Genomic DNA, 7,748 nt, shown 5'->3' on the forward strand with positions numbered 1-7,748 from the left:
AGTTGATAGAGCTAAGATTGAAAAAATTGCATCTCTTCATATACCAAGAACAGTTCAAGACAGATTATAAAAAAAAAAAGAACAGTTCGAGACATACGTGCCTTTTTAGGCCACGCAAGATTTTATAGGAGATTTATTCAAGATTTTTCTAAGGTTGCTCGACCTATAAAAAAATCTCCTAATTAAGGATACCTGATAAGCACCCAAAAGTGTATTATGAAACCCCGTTGAGACATATAAATTTGGTTAACTATGTGTTTAATAATCATGAAATAAATATGTTTTCATACTTTTTGCGGTATTCAGATAAACATGGAAATATGGTTTAAACCTGCGATAAAGCACGAGGAACGACATATATATGAATTCTTCCAAATCCGCACAGAAGCATCAAACTTCCGAAGCTCCTACCTCTTGAACCAGGACTCCGAATGCGACAAGTGAGCTGCTCAGACAATCAGGGTGATGAACTCTAACTCTACGCGATAAAGGAAGTTGTAAAATTACCCAAAGACCGGACCGCTATCTGGACTACACATAGGACCCACTATACGGGCCCATAAGATTGGATGAGTCATCAATCATGGAGCATGTCAAGACAAAAATGATAAATTATTGGTGCAAAGTTGACACCTTGCATGTAATTAATTAGATTAGGTATAATAGTGAAAAAAGGCAAGGTGTCACTTTGTTTTAATGTGGTGGATAAAAATAAAGTAAATGTGGTTTGATGTTTCACATGGGAGGAAATGAGATGTCTCTCAAATGGAAAAGAAAACAAAACAAGGGGGGGACACTCCATTTACTCCCTTGACTTATTTTCCTTACCTTGTATTATTTTAGTTCCTTAGCCATTTTTAGTTTTTAGTTTTAGTTTTTAGTAAGAAAGCTTGTAATAGTTTTAATGGAGAAAACTTTGGTTTTCTTCTAGAGAATAAATAAAAAGCAAGTGAGTTTAGTTAGTTTTTCTTCTTCCTCTTCCTCTCTCTCTTTTGTCCTTTAAGTTTGTAATCCTTTATTCCAAGGATCATGAGCTAACTTCCCTTTTGGGGAGTTAATCCAACTCATGTGAGGGAAAATAATTGTTGTTGGCTTGGTAGGTTGTTAGGAAGAACAACTAGACCTACATCCTATCCCAAAATGATAGTTGGTGTAGTGTCTAGTTAGGAATCAAGTAATGAGTTTAGAGATAAGTCATTGCTTGATTCCAATTGCTAACATGTATGAGTTTAGAAATGAGCCATACATATTAGGGATCAAGTTTTCTTCCATTAGGGCTTGTATATGAGTCTAGGAAGAATCAAATGAACCTTTTCAAATCAACAACTAAATGTTAACTTCACATGAGGAGGATTAGCTCTCCACCTTTTCTTTAGTAAATTGTATTTTTTTTTCTTAGTTGCATATTTCGAATCTAATGTTTTTCATTAATGTTTTTTTAGGAAAGAAACCTAGTATTAATATAAACTTACTCACTAATTCCCTAAGAGTAACAACCAAGTTGTAGTTGTCCTAACCTTTAGGCTGGTTCGATCCTTACTTCCACTTTACGATACGAAGATCGTGAGTAAGGAACTTTGAGTTCGCTTTTGCATCAAATTAGAGAATCAAATCTCTAAAGACATAGAAAAGGCTAATATCAAAATGGCGCCACTGCTGTTCTAAAGGCATAGGATTTGTTCTACAGATTGGAAGTTGCATCAAGAGGGAACCCCCACTCTCTTACTTTCTTCCCTTTCGTTTTTTTTTTTTTACGTTTTTCGAATTTTCACTCGAAAACAACCTGTTCACTCACGGATTTTTTGCTGTGGTTCCAGGTACCAAAAGTTAGGACTGGGAAAGTGCACTTCAGGTGATTATAAGAGTTCTGTGAAAAGTTGAACTCATTGTGACATCAAAGACACGCGTGCGCGGTATTGGGCACGCGTCCGCTGGTCTTACCTGCGTCCACAGGTGAATTTGTTCTGTTGATGCTAATAATTTACCTCCAGCATCCCCTGATCTACCTTGATCCATATCCAGGCCTAAATCTCTGGACTTGTACCTGAAATTTCGAATATCTATTGGGATTAATCACGTCGACGATTGAAACGTCTGTTTCACTCTTTGGCGGACTAGCGGGAAGCTACATGTTCCAACGTTTTACTATTTTTTATTTATTTATTATTGCATGAATGCCATGTACGTAGTTATTATAAATTAGTTTATGGATTATTATTTACGTCTTAGGCTAGAAATATGCATGAATCATATTAATATGCCCGTAAATATTTATATGCGATTAAGTGGGTATGAATTGCATATTAATGTATATGTACATACCAATGGTACTGTTTTGCATGATTATATATATTTATATGTATAAGTGCCTATTATTACATGTTTAGTATTTCTTTATGTATACGTACACGATATTGTCTAATAAGTCGATTTTGTCAAGAAAGAGGAGAACATTCCAACGAGGGTTAAAATCTGAGTTGGGTAAGTTATTTCTAAACCCTACGGGGTAAAACTGCTCTCTATATGACACTCACAATCTCAATGAGTATTGTCGAAATTGAATTATTATGCAATACAAGAGTCGTATTTTAGTTTATGTATAATACTTTGCATGTTTAGTTTTGTCGTATTTATCTGCGTATGTATACTATATTCGCATGCTAATGTATTTAGATACGTATGAGTGATTCAAATTTGCCTATTACTATTGACATACGTTTACGTAATATCGATTTACAAATTAGCGTACATATACGTATTACTGATGTATATTTGTCTGTACGTATGGAAGTATTTATCGATGACACAAGCTTGCCTATTCGTATAGCTATACGTATGAGTAGAGTATCTTCACATGCTGCCGTACATAGTATTGTATGAGTAGATCGTATTTGCATGTTTGTATTTTAACCCTTGTGATAAAAACATAAAATTGAATAGTTTACCTACGAAATGAACGATGAACTCAAAATGTAAGTAAACTAAAACTATCTTATGAGCCTATATGTTTATCAAAGATTCTACTCTCAATCCTATGAGATATAGTGGAGTAGAGTGATTCGTTCCACTCCTAGTCCTTTTGCATGTTAATGTTCTCTTCGTATAAGTACTCTTACTCTAAAGTCTGATGAGAGATTTACGAATGGCAACTTGACTACGATGCAACTACCCACAAGATGCAACTAGTCGATTATCAGAACAACTATGGGAATGCTACATTGATTCTATGATAAGGAGTTAGAGGGGGATTGATTCCACCTTAACTCAACTTAATCATACTAACGACGAATCGTCGTAATCCGAATTGAACTGCTTCGCAGAACAATATGGTTATTCCTAATCCCTAATTACACATGGCATTCCTACCAATTCATAACTAGCATGTGAACGATTAAACCCATTCTCATGGTGAACTAATCGCTTCTAGAGTGGAAAGGAAATTGCGACGACTCTACGATAATCGGAATCAAGCTTTCATCAAGGCTTCTCAACCCCTCTAATGGAGGTTTAGCCGAGAATCATTACGCTAATTATTTCGATTAAATTAAAACTAAACATAATATAAAGAATTAAAATTTACTAATCTAAATTAAACAATAATTAAAATCTAATTAATAACTAAGAATTGAATAACAAGTAATAAATGAAATCAGATCTAACACAAATGTAAATGACAAGAATCGAAATTAACAAACTAGCTATTTTATTAATCAATCTAATTAAGAATAATGATTCTAGAGTTTAATCTAAAACAAGAATTGGATTTGAAACTAAACTTAACATAAAGAATTAAATCTAGATCTAGAAGCTATTCTAATGGCTACTTTCTATTCTAAGCTACTTTTATTTTCTAACCTCTTATCTACCATTAACAAAGAGCTAAACTTTTGTTTTTATACTCTCAGATCCAAAAATCGTGCATGGGCTTGGAGCCATGTTTTGGGCCCGAGAATCAGGCCCAAAACCCAATTCTTTCAGTCCAAAAAGGCCTCTTTAGCTGCAGTTGGCTTCAACAGACTTTTCGTCCACTTCTGCTCCTCTGATTGGATCAAGGCTTAGACCATTGGAAAGCTCTTTCCGAGACAGTCGTTTTGACATAAGGTAGGCCCCATTCTGAGGTCTGAGTCCAAAGATATGGCCTTCGGAAATTCTGCTGACTTTGTGTGCTGTTTCTACCCGCGTCGACTTTTCAGCTTTTGACCGGGCTTTAGAAAGGCTTTGTCTTCTTGAATCTTGGCCTTTAATTACGGAACTCCTTAGTAACTGACCTTTGCTTCTTTATCTCGCTAAAGTGGCACATATCTGCATATAATGGACTTTGAAGCCTGAAATGCATAAAAACACGTAATCAGTGTTAACTCTTAATTATTACTCACATAATTGGTCTAAAAGTATGTCTGTTACAGGGTTAAAACTATAGTTTTGGGCTCTTATCACCTTGCATAAATCTTTTAAAAATAATAATAATAATAATAATTAAAAACAAATTAAATTAAAATTAATACCGCCTTTGCATAAATTTTAATTCCATAAATCTTAATCATATTCTAATGGTGTCTAGAAAACTTGAAAGATTGAGGTTACTTAATTAGAACCGTGCTTGCATGGAAAGCCTCCCTCATATCTCTTTTGTGACCTGGCTGTTGGTTTATGCACACGTATTCCTAGCTTCACTGCTACGTTAGCTGCAGCTTAGGCATATGTTTTTCAACTCTAATGCTTAAGATAATAATAAAATTCGAGTCCTACTAAATTCCTTCTATAAGTTAGATCTAATTTTAGGCTTGCATGAGATTAAGGTCTGGTTCCACTAAAGAAATTGAACATACCTATCGTCGAAAAAAATACGATAAGCAATTACGTAAGTTTTCACCTAAAAATTGTTCTTCTTCTGCTAATTACCTTCATCACGATCCTTCGTCTCCATCAACTTCTGTCATTATGGCCGACGATCCTCCACCAGCAGAGAAGCCCCTCTCTGCTATTGGATGGTTTCTCGCTAACATTAAAGGCATTGCACCTACTGTGTGCACCCATCGCATACACCTTGAAGAAAATGCTAAGACGTCGCGTGAACTGCAGCGTCGACTAAACCCTACCATGAAAGATGTGGTACAAGAGGAAGTTTTAAAATTACTCGATGCGGGTATTATTTACCCTATCTCTGATAGTGTTTGGGTGAGTCCAATACACATTGTTCCCAAGAAATCTGGCATCACTACTACAGAATGACACTTATACCACTGTTTTTAAGTGTGGTATAAATATATTTACCACTGTTATACAACCGTGACAATAGGTGGTGTGGTATATAATAATAGCAAAACTGTGGTATATATGTTTAACGGATACCACGGTTTTTCAAAGAACTGTGGTTTGTAATGCCCATTATATACCACGGTTGTCAACATAACCGTGGCATATAAGCTATTGAAACCGTGGTTTATATTAGTGTATGTGTTATAATACCGTGGTATATAGTTATACTAAACACTACGGTTTATGCCAAACCGTGGTATATATATATATATATATATATATATATATATATATATATATATATATATATATATTAATAATAATGCTAGTAACAGTCTTCCACTTAAAACCGAACCACGCGATAACAAAATTTACATAGCCTTTTGCCTACATACAACATTTCCATCTTCCCAACAAATTCCAAAATGTACAATAAACTATCAAACATGCAAAAAAAAAGATAATAATACTAAAAATAAAACTTCCATTAATTTTTGAGTGCACTAAGAAAACAAACTTCAAATTCCTTTTCATAAATTAAAAAGGTAAGACTCATAAATTAAATTTGGAGGGGTCCGAACATAGCTAAAACTCATCCTCATTCCTCATTTGAAACACCCCATTTTCTGGATGAACTGAATAATATCGAGTCGAACACCGTCAAGTTCATCTTGCGTGTATGTCTCCTTCAATTCTAAATTTGTTATCTGGATGAGTCAAAGCACAACATGTGGAGTTACTATATAAGAATAAGGCGAAGTTGTTGAGCCAAATAAAGTGTTTGTCAAAACTTTCGAATACCTTATTTTCAAATGATCCAGTTGAACAAGCTTCTACTATTTCCCTCATAAACTTCATTGTATAATACCCACACTCTGTGCCACCTGGTTGATATGGGCCCTAACATATAGACTCACAACATATGTGAACATATACTTTTCAAAGAAAAAGACAATAATGTGTAGGATTTGTTTACCTTGATCTTGTCCCACTTCAGCGGAACTCATTTCCCATCAACCCTTTGCAATGTGAGGACCGCACTTCACAATAAGCGATTTTGAGAAGTATGTCTATTTCAAGTGCTCAATAGAAGGCATACATGAGAAACACAACTCCTTTATAAGTGCTAAGCATCTAAAAAAACTAATTGGATGGAAGTGTTAATATCTACAGCAGAGGCATTTTTATATATAAACTCATAACAGTTAGGAGCAAACCGTAATGTGATGTTGATCGCAAAACTTACATGTCTCTCTGTCTGATCTCTCTGAGTTTGACGGTCACGCTCATTCTTTTCTGCCAATGCTTTTGCTTGAGGACAGAGACTCCATAAAAAACTTGATAACAATTTTCATAAAAAAGAGAAATAGTATTGATGAATAATTTAGTATGAAACTAGTCAATGCACTTGAATAGGTTTTCTACATTTATAAGATGACAAGTAAAGATAATCATAAACACAAACAAATAGAGAAAAGCTAATCTCCACAGACCGCGCGCTCCTGTGTACATTGGTAGCGATCCAGTCTCGCTCTTCGTCTTTCTTCAGTTTCCCCCTCAACGTCCTGGAATTCTCCAGATCACGAAGCACCTTTAACAAAGTAGAATTTAAGCAATTAGCATACTTTCTGGGAGCTCTCTTGATTACTATTGCCAGGAAGGTTTCTTACTAGCACAAGAGAAAGTGTAAAATCAACAAGATTACCTCCAAAGATTGAAGTGAGATCATCAACAATATTTGTAGTTGAGGATGCCTTCCATGATGGTCGACGAGGTTCCGAAGATGTCCGACGGGCTGTTTTGAGTCTTTTTTTTTTTTTTCAATTGGGACTCAAAAGTAGACTCCTGATGCAGAAAACAAAGACGAAAATAATAGTCTGCTAATATTTCAGAAAAAAAAAAAACAATATCTTGCTTCTAATCTTATTCCCCTAAGCGTACCGAAGTTGTGGTTCTGTTAGGCCTTGGTGCACTGCTAGCTCTACCGCCGAAGAAAGACTCAAGATCATTCTCATTCTTTTGTTGACTCTCTCTCGCAGCAGCCCTCTCACGAGCCTCTGTAGTAGCCCTCTCACAAGCCTCTGCGGTTGCCCTCTCAGTGAGAAGCTTGCTCTCGCTCTTTGCCGTCCCGCTTCCAACTCTTGCAACATCAGCTCTCTCTTTTGCTTCTGCAGCTACCTTCTCTGCTCTTTCCTTAGCATCGGCTGCTGCTGCCTTCTTCGTGCGAGCTTGTATTCTCTGCGACAAGAAGACGTTCGCACGCCGCGTGCCTCGGATTGACCTTATCAACAAAGACCTTTTACACCCTTAGGGCGAAAGCATCGGCAGCTTTGCTTCTCTCACGTGCCTCCCTAATTAGAGAGCGGGGTATATAGTCCCAAGAGTGTGTCCTAATTCTTAAATTCTGGTGTAGTGCAGCAACTTAGGATCCACTCAAAGTTATCCGTATAACTTAGGATCCACTCAAAGTTAATTTTGAAAGATTCCCG

At 36.0% G+C, this 7,748-nt stretch overlaps 1 long non-coding RNA gene across 2 annotated transcripts; it reads right to left on the reverse strand.

The window, feature by feature from the left end:
- Nucleotides 1-5,876: 5,876 nt before the first annotated feature.
- Nucleotides 5,877-7,018, reverse strand: LOC147497596 (uncharacterized). 2 transcript variants are annotated; one of them, XR_015197164.1, is made up of 5 exons: nucleotides 6,965-7,018; nucleotides 6,506-6,850; nucleotides 6,236-6,329; nucleotides 6,061-6,159; nucleotides 5,877-5,966 (listed from the first exon to the last, which is right to left on the reverse strand). It is a non-coding gene; the product is annotated as an uncharacterized LOC147497596 (long non-coding RNA). The 2 variants fall into 2 exon arrangements; XR_015197163.1 differs by having other exon boundaries at nucleotides 6,236-6,402.
- Between the last annotated feature and the right edge of the window lie 730 nt (nucleotides 7,019-7,748).

This window comes from Coptis chinensis, chromosome 5 (genome assembly GCF_015680905.1).
Source record: "Coptis chinensis isolate HL-2020 chromosome 5, ASM1568090v1, whole genome shotgun sequence".
NCBI lineage: Eukaryota > Viridiplantae > Streptophyta > Magnoliopsida > Ranunculales > Ranunculaceae > Coptis > Coptis chinensis.